Source organism: Dasypus novemcinctus, chromosome 16 (assembly GCF_030445035.2).
Source record: "Dasypus novemcinctus isolate mDasNov1 chromosome 16, mDasNov1.1.hap2, whole genome shotgun sequence".
Taxonomy (NCBI): domain Eukaryota; kingdom Metazoa; phylum Chordata; class Mammalia; order Cingulata; family Dasypodidae; genus Dasypus; species Dasypus novemcinctus.
This window is the reverse complement of record NC_080688.1, coordinates 64,638,425-64,652,449: the sequence shown is the minus strand read 5'-3', so window position 1 is coordinate 64,652,449 and position 14,025 is coordinate 64,638,425.

The window sequence follows — 14,025 nt, the reverse complement described above, 5'->3', positions numbered from 1 at the left end:
GCTCAAGCAGAAATAGACTTAGTAAGGGATATTAGAAAGTTCATGGAATCTTTGCAAGATTGGCAGAACAGCTGGATGTTATAAACTGCCCCAGAACTTCACTGTGTCACTGGTCTAATGAGGGAGCTGCTGCTACCACTGATGGTTTTCACTTCAAATTCACGTCCACGGTCCTCAGGTGGGCCCTTCACACTGCCCTGAAGTCACACTCTAGTTCCCTGGTCCAGTCTCTCTCACTGCCTTTCTACAAAGGCATAATTTCTCCCCTCTCTTCAAACCTCCAACACTTGCCCCATTCTCACTCTCTGCTGATGACTCTGTTTCCTAATTCATTGAAAAAATAGAAGCAATCGGAAAACTACCAGCCTTCATTGACACATTTACTCACCTATCTTCACCTCTGCTGGTACACTGTCTCTTTTCCTTGCTGCCATAGCTGTCTAAAACCATGCTCGTCTCTAAAACTAGCCCGTTCGCTTTTGCAGTACTTCTTTTACCTCCTTTTTGCCTTTTTGATTTGAGGGTATCACTCCAGCCATTTTCATCCCCCCCCCCATTTTTGGTAATATTTCTTTTTCTGAAGTCTACTTTGTCTGTTACTTGTAACAGACATCTATGACATCTTCCTTACATGTGGTGGTAGAATGGTATACTTTCTTCCACCTTTTAACATATATTTATTTTTTAAACTTTTTGCCATTTATGCCCTGGTTGTACTCTTATTATTTTACATTTAAAAAAAATCAAGACGTAATTCACATACCATAACATTCATTCTTTCAAAAGCACACAATTCATTGTTTTTTAGCATGTTCCCAAAGTTGTGAAACCATCACTACTATCACTGAGGACGCTTTACTGTTCAATCCCCCAGGAGTTTTTTCCTCTGATCTGGGAACTACCACTCTAACCTGCCTGGCCTATTGTTCAGCAAAGACTTAAGTGGACTGCTGTGCAGATTTCTGGAGTTCTTTCCTCTTTTCCAGAACCCTGCCCCACAACCACCAGCTTCTCAGCACCTTGACTCTCATCTCCACCTCTTCAACACAGAGAGGCTGCTGGACTCAATTTGAAGTCCCTTCTCCCTGTACCAAAATTCCAGAAACAAAGTTCAGGCAGAAATTCTGGGTTATTTTAGGGTTCATTTGGTTTCTTTCTCCTCTCTTCCTTGTTATCCAATATCTGAAAATCTTTGTTTCATTTATGTTGTCCAGCATTCTAGTTGTTTGTGGGAGGAGGTCAAGTCTAGGCCTTGTTAATCAAACATGGCCAGAAGTAGAAGTCTGAATATTTAAGACTCTTGTCTTGTTTTTCAAACCCAGATATCTCTTTTTTTGTTTTCTCTTTTTATTTTTTATCTATTATTTCTTGTGTTTGAAACTGAGGAGGTCCATAGAAACTGGAGGTATCTTAATTGGAAACTTGCAGTAACCTCTTAACCGGACTCTCTGCCCCTAGTTTCTCTAGCTTCTCAGTACATCCTTCACACTAATTCCAGGGTGGTCCATCTAAAATAGGCACCTAAACATATTATCACCTATTTGCAAACCTTCCATGACCCCCCACCCCGATGCCTAAAGAAAAGACCCAGATTTCTTGGGCAGGCATCCAAGTGGCTTGGATATGATGCATGTTTTCTCTTTTGAAATGGCAATTTGAAATTATTTTGTGAATTGCCTATTCATATCTTATAAACATTATTTTTGAAGGGATGTCCTTTTCTTACTGAATTCTAGCATTTCTAAACATTGTAGTTATTAAATTTCTGTATGATAAATATGTTACCTGAAAAATTTTCCTGTATACCTTCTTTTTGGTATGTTTAATTTTCCAGAAATTTTAATGAGGTGAAGTCTGTCCATCTATTATTTTATGGCTTTTGGTTTTTGTTTCTTGCTTAGCACTGTTTTCCTTGTCCAAATTAAAAATGTCTTCCATTTCTCTTAATATTTTTTAATAGTTTTGATTTTTGTGCTTAACTCTATTCGAATATCTGGAATTAATTTTAAGTATTGTGTGTAGGGTTCTACATGTTTTTCCAGATATACATAGCCAATTGTTCTATCACTATTCTTTTTCACTATTTTGAAATACAACCTTGTAATGTACCAATTTCTTATCCGCACGTATCTTCCTGTACTGTCTATTCTGTTTGATTACTCTATTTGTCCCTACCTGAGCCAGCGTACACTAGAGTGCTAACTTGCTGAACACTGGAACCAGCCATCTGTTGTCAGTCCCCTCTGCGGACCAGAAAACAGTAGGGCCTCAATGAATATTTCTGAGAACAAACATCATGTAATGATAGACATTGCTAGTTATCCTTCATTACCCATTCTTTTCCCCCTTTTTTTTTTGAACCCTGATTTTCAGTGGCTTGTATTCTCATCTAGAATAAAGACTAAAATTTCCATCTCTTTGTAGCTGAGTTTGACCATGTGACTAAATTTTGGCCAGTGGGAGGTAAGCAGAATTATTATGTACAATTTTGAAATTTCTGGAAAATGTTCTCAAAGGGGAGTCATACTCCTCTACTTTCCTTTTATCCTTTATGAACTGAATGGAATGTGAACTTGTTAAGTAGAGCTGGACCTGCCATTTTAAAATAAGGCATTATTGGCAAAGAGAGAACAATAAGACGGAACTTGCGGATGGTGTCACAGACACAGTAGTGCCTCATAGGACCCTTGATTGCTCCCTGGAATTTATTTTCTTGACCATTCTTGCTTCTTTTCTATTCCATGAGGACTATACAATCAGCTTGTCCAGGTTCATGAAAAAATAATTGGGATTTTAATAGTTATTGCACTGGATTTATACATCTCTTTGCGGAAAGTGGATTGACAATATTTAGTTGTCTTCATTTATGTAGAATTTCTTCAATCTCCTTATATTTTCTTCACATAGTCCTTACTGTTTTCTTGTTGGTTTTGGTCCTGGGTATTTTTTTTTTTTTTTAACTCCAGCTTCATCTTGGTATGTAGAAATTAAAGGTTCCTTTGTTGTTGAATAGATGTTCAAATGCATGTAGAAGGATGTGCACGGAAGCTGAATAGCCCAAGGGCTGGGCTGTGCCAGTGTCTCTCAGCTCCAAATCCATGCTGCTTTGCCCTGTTTTGTGACACTAGAGCTGGACCCTGTAACTATTTCTCCTTTGTGAGTTGATAGAACGTTAGGCTTCATCAGTAGAGGGGACCGAAGGGACCCTGCAAAATGTTAGCAGCAGGAACAGTTAATCTTGTAAATGGCCACAGGTCCCTTTGGAGAAGGAATAGGAGAAACATCTATCGTATATACCTGATGTGGCTTTGCAGATTCCTTCCTCAAGAGAACATATTCTTCCCTTCAAATAATGAGCTCTGAGTCCGAGAGAATTGGCTCAGATATTGGCTCTTGACTTTTTTCTGGCGATACAAGGTAAGCAATCCCCAGTTGGTTGTCCATCTCTCTTGCCTTAGGAACATGATCATTTATTATCTATCAGTACATATCTCTGCAGACAAAGTACCCTGGTTTGCCACTGATGGCTTGCTGTCTAATACAGTGATTACATCTACCTTGCATCATCTCCACTGAGTCTAGGGAAGCCAAGTCCATCTCCTCTGCCAATCTTGCTGGGAGTTTCTCTGATGTCACATAATAAATCCATTTTTACATTCCAATTTCCCTGATAAGTCAGCTCCAGCATCTTCAAGGAGCCTTCTCAGTCTTTGTATTAGAACTGATTCCAGGTGTCCTTGCCAGGCTGTTAAATCCTAAGTCACAAGTGAGTGCAATTATCCCTTATCCAGTCTTACGTTCCACTCCCAACCCCCAGTCCAGAGCCTTTAAGATCCATGTTCACAGTTTCCTCCTAGTTCTGTTGGTATGAAAGAGCCAGCTCTTACAATTTTTAACTGTTCATGTTATTTAGTTCTGTGGTAGAGGAGACTTTGTTTCCCCACTCAGACTGTGATGCAGCCTGACATAGCTGTTGTTCTGGACACAATGTGGGGAGAAGGGGGAGATCTTGAGCAGGACAATCATCATCTTGTGAGCCACGTGTTTCTCGTTGTATCTTTAAATAGTTTCCAGTAAGGGAAGGCTGCTCTCCTCTAGCAAGAGGGGGAGGGCCACTGATGCAAGCCCAGAAGGTTCAGGGTACCAGAGGTCCCAGGTTCTCAGGAGCATCTACGTAAATGCCACCACGCCAGGCTCAGCATCCTACTCCTTTCCTATCAGGGTCATGATTTTAGCAAATACGACCTTTTCCAGGTCCCTTTGCAGTTCTCTTACCTTTACCATTAAATCCCGGGCATTTCAGCATCTACCCACCAGATACAGGATGTGAAGGTCTCTTTAAGCACTGCCGCGGAGGCCTTCCTGCTTGCACAGTCTGCGCTGAGTTGAAACTCAGCCAACCTGAACTCGCAACTCTGTTTCTTCAAGGCTTAAAAAGCAGTCAACAAAGTCAACTGTCTCCATACTCCTATGCCCGGTCCTAGTAACATGCTAGAGCTGCTGCATAGCATATTGCTCAGGTCAGCTAGCACAGTGAGAGCACAGTCCAGCAGGGATTGTACCACCCCACTTGCCCTCAGCACACTGTCCTTGCTGCCAGCCAACCCAGGAGTGCTCCAGACCCAGCATCCAGTTCCAAGGGTCTCTTTTCTTAGAGGGCCAATTCCAACATCAGCTCTCTTAATTTAGGCTCCCCTGAAAGCGGAGCCTGAGAGAAAGACTTGGGAGAGGAAGCTTCTTTGGCAGTGACCCCAGAAAGCAAGAATGAGAGAGTTGGGAAACAGGAAGGAAGGAGGAAAAGCCAAAATGTGGAGGAATACCAAGGGGCGCCAGAAGATGACCCCTGGAGAGAGGCTGGGTGCCCTGGGCTGCCACAGAGCCTGAGGAAAGTGGGCAGTGGAAGGAGGGGCTGTGAAAGCACGAGGCTCGTGCAGGCCCAGGGCTCATGGGCAGTGTCCAGGGAGTGTGGGTACCTTAGAGATGGCAGGTGGCCCTAGAAAGCAGCCAGGGCAGGGCTGGGATGGATGTGCATTCTCAAGCAGGTGGGTCAAGTTCGGAAAGTAGGTGACCCTGGTGAAGACGCTGCAGCTAGCCAGTCCCACTGGTAACCAGGCTTTGTCCACCTGCAGACCAGGGCGCCCCCAGAATCTCCTGGGCAGGTGGACCTTCCTGAGGCTCCCAGCACACAGCATGTTGTCCTGAACCACAGTCATGGTGACTGGGCATCGGCAGCTGGAAACCAGTTTCACAGAACTGGCTGTCCAAGATGCCAGCTTCCTCAGGGGGAATGGTGAAGGAGATCCTTGTCCCTGCAGAGCCACCCCCAGCTGGTCATCCAGCAGCACTCAAGAGTGGGCAGCTGCATGTCAGGTGCTGGGAGGCAGGCGGGGGGATGTGGCTGGTGTCGAAGTTCACAGCATGAAGATGTTCTCCATAGGGTAGAACTTTGGGAAGTCTGAGTGGACCAGGATCTGGTTCAGTTATGTGGCGGCTGTGCATGGTGGGCGGGTGCAACTGGCTGCATCCCAACAGCACCTGGCAGTCCCCTGGCTCCTGGGACTTTTGGAGGGCGCCCATGGGGGGTTGGCGCCACCTGCTGGCTCGCGTAAGTCTTCCGACTACCCTCGGCTTCCCACACACCTCACTGATGTCCTTCTTGTAGCTGCCAGATGTCCGGGAACCCCAGCATCTTCACCAGGGTCACCTTCTTCTCCAATTCGATCCACCAAGTTGAGAATGCACACCCACCCCGGCCCAGCCCTGGCTGCTCTCTAGGACCACCTGCCGTCTCTGGGGCACCCACACTCCCTGGCCACTGCCCATGAGCCCTGGGCCTGCAGGAGTCTCGCGCTGCCACACACCCTCCCGCTGCCCACTTTCCTCAGGCTCTGGGGCAGCCTAGGGCTGCTGGGCGCCACCCAGCCGCCTCGTCGGTCAAGGGCAGCGGCAGGAGGCGCAGCCACGCAGTGCAGAGGGCAGACGCGCCCGTTCACCCCCACGCCCCCCACCCCCGGAAGGCTCTGGCAGAGGAACCCAGGAAACTGCCCGCTGCCCAGCGCACAGGTTGTGATACACACGAGGCTCTCTGCTGCTTTTTTTTTTTTTTTTTTTTTAACCTATTTTCTCTACTGGACTGTGATTTCCTTGGGAGTAGAGACCTATGTTTCTCTATATCAGGAGTTGGTAACCTTTTCGTTCCACAGACCCCTTCGCCAGTCAGGTGAAAACCACAGACCCCTTACTAATTCCACACTGCCTATGATTTAATCAATGTACCACACCCACACCAACATGTCCCCACAAGAATAATGTTATTTTTGAATGGCAATTCAAGCTCAGAGACCGCTTGTTAAGAACTTCTGTTCTACATTGTTGTATCTTAGTAACTAGTATCTTGACTGTGGAAGATACTCAATATTTTTTGTAATTGAACTGGAATAGAAATAGAATTACAAATTCCTATTTTCTCTCTGCCCCAGCATACAAATTAGGCAGAGCTAGAAAAAGGAATATTTAACGTAGTAATTCTTGGATCAAAATATGTTCTGATATTCCCAAATTAGGGGTTAATTTGGCTAAGTATTAGCTCTTTTTAATGCTATCTCTCCCATCCTTCCCTCCCTCTCCAAACGATAATGCATCTTTTATGCTTCAGTGTGTATTGATTCAATAAAATTGCCCTCCTTTGAGCTAAAATCAACTTCACTGAAGGAAAGGAAGTTTGGTTGCTTGAGAGGAAGAAATACTCTGGAGCGTGGTTCACAGCTGCAGAGGGATGACTTCAGGAGCTCAGGAGGCCGGAAGTGTTTCAGAATCCCGACCACACATTAGAATCCTTTGGGAGAGCTTTTTTTTTTTTAAATAATTTTAAAAAATTAATAGATCACAAGGAATGTTACATTAAAAAACATTAAAAAAACAAAAAACCTAAGAGGTTCCCATATAACCAACTTCCCACTTCCCACCACATCATTTTTGTAAACTATGTTTTTTCGAAGATATATGCATCACAAAAAAAAACTGTTAAACTAAAAAATATAAGAGGTTCCTGTATACCCCCCACCCTCCCATCCCACTCCTCCACACCAACAACCTCCCCCATCATTGTGGCACCCTCATCGCACTCAGTGAACACATTTTGGGGCACTGCTGCACTACACAGATAACAGTTTACCCTGTAGTTCACACTCTCCCCTAGTACATTCAGTGGGTTATGGCAGGATGTATAAAGTCCAGCATCTGACCCTGCAATATCATTAAGGCAACTCAAAACCCAAAAATGCCCCCACATCACATCTCTTCTTCCCTCACCCTGCCCTCAGCAACTATTGTGGCCACTTTCTCCACCTCGATGCTACAATTTCTTCTATTACTCATCACAATAGTTTTATAGTAGAATATCAGTAAGTCCACTCTAGTCCATATTTTATTCCTCCATTCTGTGGACCCTGGGATGGCAATGTCCCCTCCACCTCTAGATCAAGAGGGGGCTTAGATTCCACACGGATGATGGATGCAATTCCTCTGCTTACAGTTGTAGGCACTCTTGATTCCCTGGTGTGGTGGTTGACCATCTTCACCTCCCTGCTAGCTGACCTGGGCAAGACCAACGAACCAGAGAGTAGGAGTTGCCACTCTGCTGAGCCTTAGACCCCAGCTGGCACATGGGCAGTCCAGAGATTCAAGTCCCCTGAGTATGGACCATCCCTAGTGCCAACCACAGGTTCAGTAAAAGTGACAGAAGAGGCATGTGTAGAAAAGTCACATCTGAGTCAAGCTCCATCACACTCAGGAACTGGGAGAGATTTTAAAATACACTGGTCCTCGGGCCTCTCCTAAGAGATTCTGATTTAATTGATCTGGGGCCGTGCTGAGGCATTAATAGTAGAGAGAATGGAAAAGCATGTGGGAGAGTATAAAAGATTGAAGTTTAACCATTTTGCAGCCTCCCCCCCCCCCACACACACACAGCTAGCTGTGGAGCTTGCAATTGCCTGGTAGCCACTGAGATACACCCCTTGACCTTTTGCAAAGTGTACAATGCATCCTTGTAGGTTCTCCGGCAACCAAGTAGTCAGAACAGGCGATTAGAGGAAGGTTATTTGATTATGCTGTCTCCTGGGCAGGAGGGGTGAGCTGGGAGGCAGAAGAAGGAGAGGCTGTTGCAGAAACCCAGAGAGGCAATGTCAGCCACGTGGCCCCCTGCCCTGGATTGGGGTCTCCACTGCAGATCCAGGGTAGCCCCTACTCTGTTCTCAGGACTGGCAACACCAGGTCTTTTTATTTACTTATGGATCACTGAATGCCAAATGGCTGCATCACCCCTCCCCAGGAGTTCTGACCTGGGTTCTGACAGTTCATGGCTTTCTTCTCTCCGTGGGCACCTCTCAAGTGACGCTTTCTCCCAATTTATGTCTCCCAAAGTGTGTCCTGTAGGAGTTTCCATGTTGTCACATCCATTCTTTCTTTCATTATTCTCAGTAGCCGAGCGACCTAAGTCCAGAAATTCTCCTGAGGTCTTGCAACCAGGCCAAGCCAGGCAGCTAGTGTGGTGGCGTGGAGTGATGAACCCCAGGGGACATAATCATAATCCACTCCTGTGGGGGTGAACCCACTGTAAGTAAAACTTCTTCAAGTCAGGTGTGGCCGGACTGAACCAGGCTGGGCTTTCGTGGGTTGCTAGAGTCCTTGAGAAGCCAAGGGGAAGACAGAGAGGGAAGACAGAGAGGGAAGCCACCGGGGAAGCAAGAAGCTGGCAGTCAGCGGAACCTGGAAGAGAAAGAAGTCACTACCATGTGCATTGCCATGTGACAGAAAAGCCAAGGAACCCCAAAGTTTGCCAGCCAGCTAGGGATCCTGACCTTGGAGGGAAGCAAGCTGACTAGCCTCTGAAAACATGAGCCAATGAATCCCTGTTGTTGAGCCAACCCAGTGCATGTTTTAGCAGCCAGGAAACTCACCCAGCTAGCAAGCATCCACACTGGTGTGCAAATCTTATCACACCAGGATGTTCTGCACTTGTAGAACTGTCTGCACCTGGAATGGTTCTTTTTTTAAGATTTATTTTTTATTTATTTCTCTGCCCGCCCCCCGCCCCCAGTTGTCTGCTCTCTGTGTCCATTCACTGTGTGTTCTTCTGTGACCGCTTCTATCCTTATCAGTGGCACAGGGAATCTGTGTTTCTTTTTCTTGCATCATCTTGTGTCAGCTCTCCATGTGTGCGGTGCCATTCCTGGGCAGGCTGCACTTTCTTTCACGCTGGGCAACTTTCCTTACGGGGCGCACTCCTTGCACATGGGGCTCCCCTACATGGGGGACACTCCTGTGTGGCAGGGCACTCCTTGTGCGCATCAGCACTGCACATGGGCCAGCTGCACACGGGTCAAGGAGGCCCGGGGTTTGAGCCATGAACCTCCCATGTGGTGGGCCGATGCCCTATCCATTGAACCAAGTCCGCTTCCCCCTGGAACGGTTCTTAGAGATCAAATATGCCAGACATTTTCAACCTGTTTTAGCAAATAAACTTTTATTCAGATGGATTCTTTGGTAAATCCTCAACACATAGCACAGGTAAAAGGAATTCATGGATTTCCTCAGGAGTTCACATTTTCCTTATTTGTGGAAATTACATGACGTGATGTGGAAACAATGAAGTACCTCCATGGAGCCCTGAGTTACCCTGGGACAGTTTGGATAACACAGATTCCTCCCTGTCTCCTCATTTTACAGATGAGGAAATGGAACCCAGAGAAAGGAGGGTACCTAGCTAAAAGCACAGCTGTAGTGGAAGATGGTGCCTTGGTGCCCAGCCGAGTGCTATTTCCAGCATGAGGGCCTACCTTCTGGAAGCCAGGATCTGAGCTAGAGTTAGTTTTCTCATTGTTTGGGGGAAGTGTTTCTCCAGCAAGTTCTGAGGAGCATCTTACAAGCTACTCTTTGAAAGATAGGTTACAGTGTTCAAATAAACCTTGGCAATGCCAACCTATAATCTCCTATTACAGACTCTCAGAGCACATTAGTGTTCTGAAGGTCCTGAGAAGTCCTGCAGTAAAAAGAGCTGTTCATCTTTGCTCCATCCAGTTTTTCCAAAATTCGTTGTTTTTTTTTTTTTTTTGATGCTACTTTTTTTGTCTGCTTGCATTCTGCTTTGAAGCCCAGAAAAAGTTACACACAGGAATGAATCTCTGTAGTGACAAACTCAGGCATCATAACAGTGGATGCAAGATTTCAGGTATCGCACCTGTTTCATTTCCTTTGCCTGGGAGTTAGCTGGCCAGGTTCTCTGGCAGGTACAAGGATGAAGAAGACAAAAGAGGGGACAGAAGCAGGATGATAGAAGTGGATGTTGCTCTCTTCAAATTGCTCAGTGGAGTTTTGTGCTTTTTGCATCTTTCTGGGGAAGAAGTGGCCTACAGTGGCCTGGCTGTTGGTAGTGGTCAGGAACCAGGAGGGATTTTCTAAACTATTCTTTCATAGTTTTGTCTCCTTCCTCTCTTTCATGTCCACTTCCAAATCCTTTGGTTTTGCCCTTGAAGTGCTGCTCCTCTCCGTTCCTGCTCATCCCTCTCCAGCAGGCCTTCACCACCTCCCAGTGGCCTTCGGGCAGAGGTCCTGACTTGGCCAGTGCTGTCAGACTGCTCATGCACCACTTCAACCTGCCTTAAGGGGTTCATGTGTGTGGATTTGATGACTCAGACCTTCCACCAGGATGAAGTTCCCATGCTCTCGCACAAGTATTTCCATCGTTCCTCCAGTCTACAGACGTGATTAAATTCACAACCACCAGGGGGCGCAGCGAGACCTGGTCAGCAATTAAAGAAGTTGAATGGAGACCAAAGAAACTTAACTCCTAAAATAATTTACTCTGTTCATAGCCCTCTTGCACAGCCTTAGAAATAGACAACATTTGAATCTAAAAAATTCGGAGTGGAATATTATCGTTTTTGTCACCATTTGTGACCTCTTCTTCACCTTTATTCCAAATGCAGTAGAGCTCTGTTATAACAAAACTCCTGGTCACGTGGTTTCAAATATGCCCTGGATCTGATCCCAGCCCTTAAAATACGTGCAGGCAAAGAGGACCCAAAAGAGGTGACTGCCTTGTTTTCAGAAACAAAAACTCTAACTGGGTTACCTCATGGGAAAAAGAGGACTATTTGGCAGCAGCACGAAGTAGGGCTGGCAAAAAACAGGGTGTGCCTCAGGGCTAGCCTTCAGGATGGGGGGCTCTGAACCCGCCTGTGGTGTTATTTCCTGGTGAATCCATGCTTTAATAATAATGAGCAAAGATTCAATGAGTGCCTACCTTATGCCAACAGCTGCACCTAGCTCTTTTTAAATATTATCTCCCATCCTCAGGATAAACTCACAAAATAGGTATCTTTCTCTTCATGTCATGTAAAAATGGAAAATGACGTGTGCTAGTTCTGGACCTGGTACACACAAAACTCCCATTCTTTTGTAACCTTCCATTCTTTTCTGATTTATGGATACAAAAATTTGCAGATATAAAAGCTGATGCTTGGAGATATTGAATTATAAACCCAAAGCCAGCAAGTGGCTGAACGATGAATCACCCCTTCGGTGTGTTTAACTACAGACCAGATGATTTTCCATTACCTACATGATTTTCTCATCTTTTGATATTTCTGTTTCAGTTCATCTTTCATAATAAAATTCATATTCAACTTCCTGTTTTATTCAGACGAGGCTAACTGCTATAACAAATAATATCAAACTCTCAATAGTTTAACAAGATAAAAAATATTTCCCATTTGTGTGCAAGTCCAATGCAAGCCAGACAGAGGTCATTCAGAGACCCAGGCTCCTCCTAGCTTAAGGAGCTGCCATCTTCAGTGTGTAGCCTCCAAGGTCTCCACAGGTCAGATAGAGTGGAGATTTGTCTGTGCCAAGCCATTTGTCTGAACTAGGTCACTAACTTCAAAGGGGATGCTGGGAAATGTAGTTAGCCCTGTGCCCAGGAAGAAGAGCAAAAAATGAATATTTATGAGCACTGTCTATTTCATATCTACCTTTCTCACAAGACTGTGGCGAGGATAAAATGAAATAATATTGGTTAGGGTGCTTTATCCCTATTAGAGATTATGGTGGTTTAAGCTTGGAAGGAAGGGACTAGATTGTAGATGGGATCAAATGAAACAATACCTATCAGGGTGCTTTATCCATATGGAAAATTATGGTGGCTTAATCTTGGAAGAAGGGCGAGATTGTAGATGGGAATATTCTGAATAGGGATTATGATGGTCCAGATAAGATCCTGCCCTAAGGTCTAGGTTGAGGAATAGGGGAAAAGAGAATGGAGAGACTTTGTCTTCCTGAACTTATGTTAGCTCTGGCTTGTTACAATGACTGGGACATTGTGCCATGTACTAGGGTGTGTGTGTGTGTGTTTATGTGTAATACCTTACACTGAAGAAAACCCCTCTTTGGAGGTGGTGTCATGTCTAGTAAGGATGAGTTGCTGCCTGCTCCAAGGTGGAAGAGGTCCAATGTAAGTGACCTGCCACCATGTGGCTAGATGGTCTATAGGATGAATGGTGTCATTTCAAGGACTCAGCATTGGTCTTTTTTGCTGGCATGTTGGGCACTCAGCAATCACGGTAAATAAATCAGCCTTGGTAAGGGGAAGTCCCTGTTTTTGGGCATCTTTGTCACTGGCCACTCTGTGCACAGATACATTGGAAAATACTGAGATATCTGAGCCAAGAGATTGGATGACAGACATAGGATTGGTCATGCTGTTTAGTGGGTTGCTGAGAGTCCCAAATGTGTAAATGCTGTCTGGTGGGCATTAATGTGAGACACCATGTTCCAGCCACATGCTTTGGGCTTACTTCCATAGGTCCATCCACATACCTCTAACCCCGATTTCTTTGTCTCTCTGATCTTCTGGTCTGTTCCTTCCAGATCCTTGACCAACTGGCCAAGCTCTTCAATATTGCCAAGAAGGTGGCATATGTCCATACTGCAGACTGTAGGTTAACTAACACCCTATAGTGTCATATAATTATAGAGTACTATAAACCATATAGTATACTACCATAGTACACTAGGCATGGCTTTGCCTAGAATCTGAGGGCTTTGTGTTGTGACTCTTCTACTGCACATTTCCACATCCTTATCCACCAGAGATACCTCTAGCACCGCTAGATCTGTTGGTCCTAAGGCCCAAGAATCACAGAACCTAGAACCATAGTTTGAACTTGCTGCAAAGCCCCCTTTTCTTGGGACCCTACTCACAACTATGACTTTCTGAATGATCAAATCATCAGGGAAATATAGCTAAAGTTTAGAATATGTTGCTTTCAAAATCCAAAGAAACATTCAAACATTATGTCTCTTTCTTAGTGTTATAAATTGCAAAGTCTATCAACCTATCTAAGACAAATGTAACTCTAAAAAATTCACCAATGAGCATATATCTGAATCTTTGTAAGGTTTCTTTCCCACTTTTTGGCATGCATGTATTTTATGAGAGTGCATTTAAGATACTCGCAAGTTTCTGCTCAATAGTTCTATGGGATATCATCATATAGGGAATCTGTGTGATGTTTCACTATATATAATATGACAAAGAGCAAGGCCCTGAGCCAAGACAATGGTGTGTACTGCTGTCCCTCCTACGTAAAGGGAACCACCTTTTGCTCCTCTTTACTGGTGGATATTGGAAAATAAAGCAGTGCCAAGTTAAACAGCTGCACCTGAGTACCAGAAGCCCCAGTAAAGATCCATATTCAGGGCAGCAGCCAAAAATGAAGTTATGCTTCCCTCTCCCAGCCCCACCCCTTGCTGCTTGCTTGCTGTCTGCTCTCTGTCCATTTGCTGCGCGTTCTTCTGTGTCTGCTTGGCTCCCTTTGTTTTGTCATCTTTCTGCATCAGCTCTCCTCGGGCGTGGGCCGTCAGCTCTCCATGGCACATGGGCCAGCTTGCCTTCACAAGGAGGCCCTGGGAAGCGAACCCAGGGCCTCCCACATGGTAGAGGGCCGCCCAATCAATTGGGCCACA